Below are 7813 nucleotides of genomic sequence, written 5' to 3' on the forward strand. Positions count from 1 at the left end.
TTCTGACTTTGAACATCGAATTCGCAGGTTCGATCCCTGCTGAAGTCTAGAAAAAAGAAGTCTGATGAGGAGATGTGGTGATCTCCGAAATAGTGCTATAACTTCTACCGCTTAAACTTTGTTGCTTTTTCAATTTTTCCTAATAAACAATCGTGGTACAAAGCTCAATAAAAAAAATATTAAAAATAAAAAATGTTAACAAGCCACAATAACATTGAGAAAAAAAATTTTATTTAATGCGCGTACCGGGTATTTAATGTTCGGCTGCCCGAACTTAGACTCTTTACTTAATTAAATTTTCCGTTCAATAAAATAAAATTTAATAACTATTTTGTGTGTTTTATTTATTGCTTGCAAAATAATAGTTGAGCCATATTTCTTATTGAGTTATATTTTTTGCTCAGGAAATTGGTAATGGCAGTGGTATTGGTATTCGTAATGGTAATGATATTGGTAATCGTAATTTAAGAGGTAATGTCAATGGTAATAGATATTAACCAAAATGGTAATTGAAATGGTAATGATAATAGTTATGGCAATGGTAAGGGCAATGTTAATAGTAAAGCTAATGATAATAGTAATTGACGAAGTAATGCTAATGGTAATGGTAATAATAATCATAACAATAATAATAACAATAATTGTAATGACAGTCCTCGTTTTTCATTCACTACCGCTCCTGAAGGAAAACGAAGCTACTTTTGTTTTCTAAAAAAATCTTAAGTTTCTTTTTCCATGCAAAAAATAAAAGTAAATAAACAAATAACTTTTATTTTCGAAGTGAAAAATAATAACTGAAAAATATTTCTTTTAACACAAGTTTGCGTATTGATGTACATAATTACATAAATGAAGGGATCTAAAATTTTAAGCCTAAAAATTTAAGCTTAAATACTTTCATATTGTTATTGAAAAGAACATTTAATTTATGACTTTGTGTATACGTGTGCATCCTATATTTTTTATGAACAATTTTCTATGTTTACTTAATTAAGCAACAACTTGCGGATTGCAATTACATTTTTCCATTTTTGTTCCGCACATCTCAGTTGCCAACTAGAATTAAGTTTGATGAGTTCTAACACCCTAACACCTTTGAGTAACTATTTAAGCCAACTACCATCAAATTATTGCTATCAATAGCAGCTATTTATCGGAGAAATTTTCTGCTTTTCCAAACATTAAACGAATTGACAGCCAACTGCTGCCGTCACGGTGGGATCATAGTGCGTAATTGGCAATTTAATTCCATCAAGGCTGCTATTGACAGCACGCTGACTAAGCTTGCACAAAGATACATACAAATTTTTCAATTTAACAAACATTTATACACAGACACATATTCATATATACCATGTATGTAGGTATGTATGTATGTAAATATCAACACAGAAGCTCGATAAAAATATGTAACTTTGGTAATAAATACAAACAAATTAGAAACAACAATTTGCGAATAAGGATAACAACAACTGCTTAACTGCTTCAACTACCGTCATTTGGAAAGTAAAACAGCACAATTTCAACTCTAATTGAAAATGTTGTGCCACAAAAAATTGCTATTATTTAGTACGTTTAGTAAGGCGCAAAGTTACAAATATTGCAATATTGCAAACTGTCAACAACAAAATACCATTTGTTAATCATCATAGAAGCGCATAGCTTGGCAGCTCCACTTAATTGCAACAACAAATGGGGCTCATTCCATCAGGCAATATGCAAACGACTGCATTGCAATAGCTGTGAATATCCAGGCAGAAAAAACAACGGATGATGGTGGCGCGCAACGAGCAAAAACAAAAATTTGTGCGTATTAAATGCATACATACATATGCACATTAGGGTGGCCCAACAATTTTTTCCTTTCGCCACCGCCAGATCTGAGAAATACCAAAAATAAGGAGAAACGTATTTTTTTATTTTGAAATCGATCAATATTTTTATAAAAAAAATATTTTTAAACGAGGTTGCCATCTTTCTAAAAAAATAGAACAGTGATTATTAAAAGTTTAAGCTTATTTGATACCACAATATGGATATCACACGAAAGGTGTGCGTATACGCTTTGAACTAAGATGCTGTGAAATAGGGTTACCGCTAAGATGAGGTAATTATGTAATTATACTAAAATGTGATTTTAAGTCCAATTAGACAATAAACACAAACTTTGTTAAAAATCCAGCTTCACTCTGCCGGTCTAATTAAAAACAAAGCTCATTGAATTTCATTTCATCGTTCGTTCACAACGTGCTCTGTCCTAACTTGTCTGTTGTCTACTAAATATGGTTTGATATTAAGGAACTGTATATTTACATCTTCCCCGCTCATTTCAATACACGCTAATATATCTTTGGCACCATTTTCTGCAAACGCTTTTATAAATTAGCAATCCATCCATTGCATGATTCTCCTACAAAATTTCCTGTGGAGAACTCACCATGATAGCCCATATAATGTCTTTTCAAATCATATCTACACTGCATTTAAAATTTCCCGTAAATAAATAATCTACTTCCCAATTACTATTAAGTTCCATTTTATTATACATACATACATATTTATGTTTTCAAATGCAAAACGGATTCAATTTTTGAGTGCACAGTCGGTAAGTTTATTTTTAGTGATGGACGAGTCTGAGATGTTTTATTCGATTGTCTCGATTGTTCTTGATGTTTTCTCTCGTAGACGAATTGCCACTTGAAAATAGTCGTGCTTAGCTGAAGAAACATATTCGCTAATAATCGACCAAATCATCTCGGTCTCGCTGCCGGCCAGCGGTTGTTAAAACATCTCGATGGTGCTCTGTCGCAGACATCTCTGACTAGCTTGTGGAACATGGCAACTTACTAATAAATTTATTAGTAAGTATTAGAATTGAAGAACAAAATGGAATCATTGCAAATAATACATATGTATGTATGTATATCAACTACGAAAAAAAAAAACAAATAAATATATTTTTGTTGGTTGGTAAACAAATAAATGAGATCAATGATAGTAAATATTGGGAGTACAGGTTTCTAGTGATTGTTTTTTTAATTTTTATTTTATAGAGAAGATAAAAAAGGACATGTTTTTAACCGACTTCCAAAAACGGAGGAGGTTATCAGTTCGCCGGAATATTGTTTTATGTATGTTACCGCATAACTTTGGACCACGTCAACCGATTTCGATAATTCTTTTTGCATCGGGAAGGTAGTGCTCTCAGACGTGGTCTCATACTTATCTGGTTAAGATCCGATTAGTGGATCATGAGATATATATATATATATATTTTTTTTTTTAAAGATGAAGTCTGTTTTTTTTTTGCTAAAAATTACTTGTAATGTTACGAATAGTAATTTAACAATTTGATTGCTTCAAAAATCCTTCCAAAGCGTCCTTTCATGGACGGTAGAAATTTAGCCTTCCAATATAGTAAAGTATTTTTTTGTGCATTTTTTCTGACCGAAATTTTTTATCACATTCTACGCGAACAAAAGCATATATCAGCTGCGTTCCTCAAATCGCAAAAATGTGCAAGTTTTTGCCAAAATTTATGCGAAAACATTCGCGTAAGTAGGTACGCAAGTCTTGTTTAGTTGGTTGTTTACCATTTAGCAAATCACCGGATGCTAAAATGGGCTATACAATGCATTTGACAGAATTACCAGTTTTTACTCGAAAATCGTTCCCGTACTTTTTGTGGTTTCTCTCTTTTCTCATAACAATTTTACTCTTTGATAGTTTTACAAGTTTTTTTCCAGATAAAAATTATGAACGAAACTATAGTTACCCTAATATTGGCCTTTTGGTTTCTCAGTGTGGCCAGACATGAATAAATAAATACGCGTTAAAAAAACTTCGGAAAAAAGACTCTTAACGTAGTTGTCGCTAACCTATTTGAGGGCGAATAGAGACGCGCAATTAAATTTCGCGGTCACCTACATACGTTTGCAGGATACAAATCCTCAAAGAGTATTTGGAGAATGATACTGGAGTGACAGTCCTTGGTCAGGTTTGAAACTGCGTCCTTCAGTGGTGTCAACTACGGTTGCGTACCATTCTTCGTCGACGTTTTTTTACGCGCCTTTTTTCGTAACTTTACTCACTCGTCCTTTTTCGCCGTCAAAACACACGCGCCTTTAGCATTGCACTGTACACTCCATACGATTTGTAAGCCCTAAAAAAACTAACCGGTTTTTAATAAACTTTGCAAATACATATCTCAAAGTCATTTTAGCAACTGCACAGTTTATATTAAATAAGGTTCGGTTGTAACAAAAATGTATCATACGTATGTATCCACTTAAACTGTATTTCCTCCATAAATTGATCCATTTATATAGAGAATGTTATTCGATAAGCTTCCTGATATGAACAAATGCAACACACTGCGAACAGAGTTCAAAGCAACAGCGATTGGCAAGCAACAAACCCATTTGCACCAGACCAAAAGCAGTAAGTAAGGGCGACTTGAAGCAATGATGCATGAAAACGCTAAAGTAAACTATAAAACATTTTCAGAGGATTACTTGTTTTGATAACATACCGACAAAGGCGCTAAGGCACTGGCAATCTTGCGCCCACGTTGCAGCGCGCAAATTTTGTGTTATTCAGGCGTTGCACACACATGTCTGCCATTTCATTCGTTGGTTTTGTTGGTATTGGACCAAGCAAAAATAAATGCAAGGGCATTTTCATACAGACTGTTTCCGAATGATTGCACTTTTAATGCATTTCGGACCAGGTGGTCGGGCGTTGCTTTCATTTGACTTACTTAAGTTGAGCCACCGACTATTAATTTCGCATTTGTTTACACCACTGAGCCAACAGTTTTTTCCACTAGCCTTTTCTTATTTGTTTGCAAATGCATTTTTTTCTAAGCGTATCGCAGGCGAACGGCATTCTATTTGACTGTTGCATGAATGTGGCGCTGCACGCCACGCCTTAGGCGTCGTGCCATTTTCACTTGTTCGGTGCAAAATTGCAAACGCTTTCAAATAGCCGGACAGCATGCAATGAGCTAAAAAACAAAAAAAAACTATTGCCAGCTGAGATGCATTCAAAGCATATTTGCATTCTTTCATATGTGAATACATATGTGTGTGTATGTAAATATATGTATGCTCCCACAAAGGACATCTGTATGTATGTACTTTTGTATGTGCTGATGTATGCATGCATGCGTCTGGCTATTAAACAAGCTGCAGTTTTCAGTTGCTCCCTGCGAGAGTGAAAATTGTTGAATAATGAATGGTTCTACTTGCATTTGTTCTATGTACCTATGTGTATGTAGATGTGTTTGCATGTTGCATGCAACACCCGCTTTCACAACAGCCCCATCCGGCTGTGCAAGAAAGAGCAAGCAAATAACATCGCCGCTGGTTATCATGCTGTTAGTTGCACAGTTAGTGCAAAAGTAAAACCTGTTCGTGACAAGCAAACGTTATCGAGCATCCGAAGTTGTAAGAAAGTGCATGAAATGCAAAGAAAGTTTTTATAAGAACGTTTATAAGTGCATTTTACTTTAAGGTTAAACTTAAGTTTAATAAGTTTCGAGTCAGGATAACTTGCTTTATAATCCTGTTCTTAAGCACTTAAATTGATTGATGATTTATGAGATATTATTAGCTATTAGTGGCCTTAGGGACCATCTCAAGACTATCCTGTGATTAGTCTGAGCTTTTGCAGGGTATAATTTTGACTATATTCAGCTTTTACACTAGCTAGTCTCATTCATTCCTAGAATATATTTTATATGGGATAAGAAGGATCTACTGGCGGCTGGCGGAAGACATCTGTTACTTACGCATGACGGCGCTTCGGCGAAGAAAGGGTTCGCCTCGGTACCTATGGATTTGGTTGGACTAGGTTAAAGTTATTGTCTACGTACAGTAGAGGGGAGAGGCTCGCTTGGGGCCATTGTTTTTGGGCGCTTCCACTGTTGTATCACCATCCTTGGAGTCTGCAGCTAGGAGCTGGTCTCACCAGGACTTGATCCATGGTTTTGTTCCTAGGTCAAAGTCGCCATTTGTCACACCAACTTTCCCTAGATCGCAGCTGGTTCACTCTTCTCTTTTATAAAGGCGTCTTAAGGCGACAGGTTATTTACCATGGGTTCACTCGCTGTACCTCCCGTTTTCTGAGCTTTTCCCTGTTTCCAATTTTTGGGTTTTGAGGCTTATGGAGTCCGTTAGGACGGGCAGCGAGTCTTCGTTAATCACGAGCGTGATATATCTCAGCTGAACCTTCGCCTCGCTGACATTCTCTACTCTCCAATCTTGGGCTATCGGAGAGGTCTCGGTTATTTTCCAGCATCTCCATATAGACCCGCCAGTGGCCGCCCACTAGCACGGACATCCAGTTGTACGGCGCCGAGTTTCGCTCAGTATGCCCCTGTCTACTATTACTCGAACCAGATAGTCTCAAGCGACGTCGTTAATGGCTCTATGTGCCCGCGGAAAGTTATTTAGGCTGATACAATTTTGGGACCTTAACTTTTTAGATTCCCTTTTAGTGGCGTTGGCCACTGACCGTTTCTTCTTCTAACTCGGTGCACTGTTACCTTCACTGATGCGACGGGTGTTGAACTTCTCTCTAGGGTTTTTTTTTATAGCAGACTTGGATGTAAGTATATGGTTAGAAATCTGCCTCTGCCAGCCGTACTGGCCTACATAGCAACTCGGTCTTCGCTCGAGAGGTGCGTTTGAATTGGTACCGGGTGCGGTGAGATTTCCGGATGAAAAAATTATAAATGAATTCCGCGCTTGCATATTTCTGAAAATTACGCTTATATGAAAAGTGGGCGTGTTTATTGTCAGAGGTAGCCCATTTTCCACACCATCCATTCTTGGTCTTCTATTCACATATTACCTAAGTTTTATTACGGTACCATAATTATTTCTCCAGTTATTTATTAATTCCGCACCTCCATACAAAATTTCCCACTGTGCACCGTGAGACAGTAAATTTTACACAAAAGAAAAAAAACGTAAATATAGTTACAAAACCGCGGGCCAAAATCCTGGCGCCAGAGAGAGAAACTAAAAACGCAGTTTTACTATAATTAGCCCACAGTCTCGTGCTTCGTGTGTCTTGAAATTTTTATTTTTTGTCGCACGGAGTTACCTTTGAACTTCAGGTTCACTTTGTTTGAGTTATAGCATTTTAATACGCAAACGAAAAGTAAAGTAATAAATAAGGAACTTAAACAGTACAAGAAGTAAAAAAAGTAAAAAAAGGTAAACAAAAACTTTCAAACTGAAAGATCTTAGGCACACAAAGACGCAGCAGCTACGAAAGTTAAGTAAGCTGAGGGTAGAGAAATGACTAACTCAAAACAAAAAAGAAGAAACAAGCAAATATTGATTATTTGCACGTTTCGGTATCAAAATCCTTTTTTGTGTGGGTGGAGCAGGAGCGGCTGCCGGTCGATTACCTACCACAGCAGCTGCCGTCAGCACAGCGACACACTAACAGGACAAATGAGTGGCTAACGTATCTTTGCATTCTTTGTGGAAGAAAAAAAAAAAATATCGCGTTGATAAAATTTTCATTTTCCCATTTTTTCAGCGCTCTGCTGTTGTTTAAAGACTCTTTTGCTGACATTCGTGGAACTTTGCAAAGCAAAAGCATTGCAAATTCATTCATTATAAAATTTTCATTTTCGCATTGATAAAATTTTCATTTTCCCATTTTTTCAGCGCTCTGCTGTTGTTTAAAGACTCTTTTGCTGACATTCGTGGAACTTTGCAAAGCAAAAGCATTGCAAATTCATTCATGTAATTTCTTCCTTCCCATCACGACCAGCACTTTTGGCTCCACACTTTAT

Source organism: Rhagoletis zephyria, unplaced genomic scaffold (assembly GCF_001687245.7).
Source record: "Rhagoletis zephyria isolate East Lansing unplaced genomic scaffold, Rhagoletis_zephyria_1.1 Rzeph_scaffold_11409, whole genome shotgun sequence".
Lineage (NCBI taxonomy): Eukaryota > Metazoa > Arthropoda > Insecta > Diptera > Tephritidae > Rhagoletis > Rhagoletis zephyria.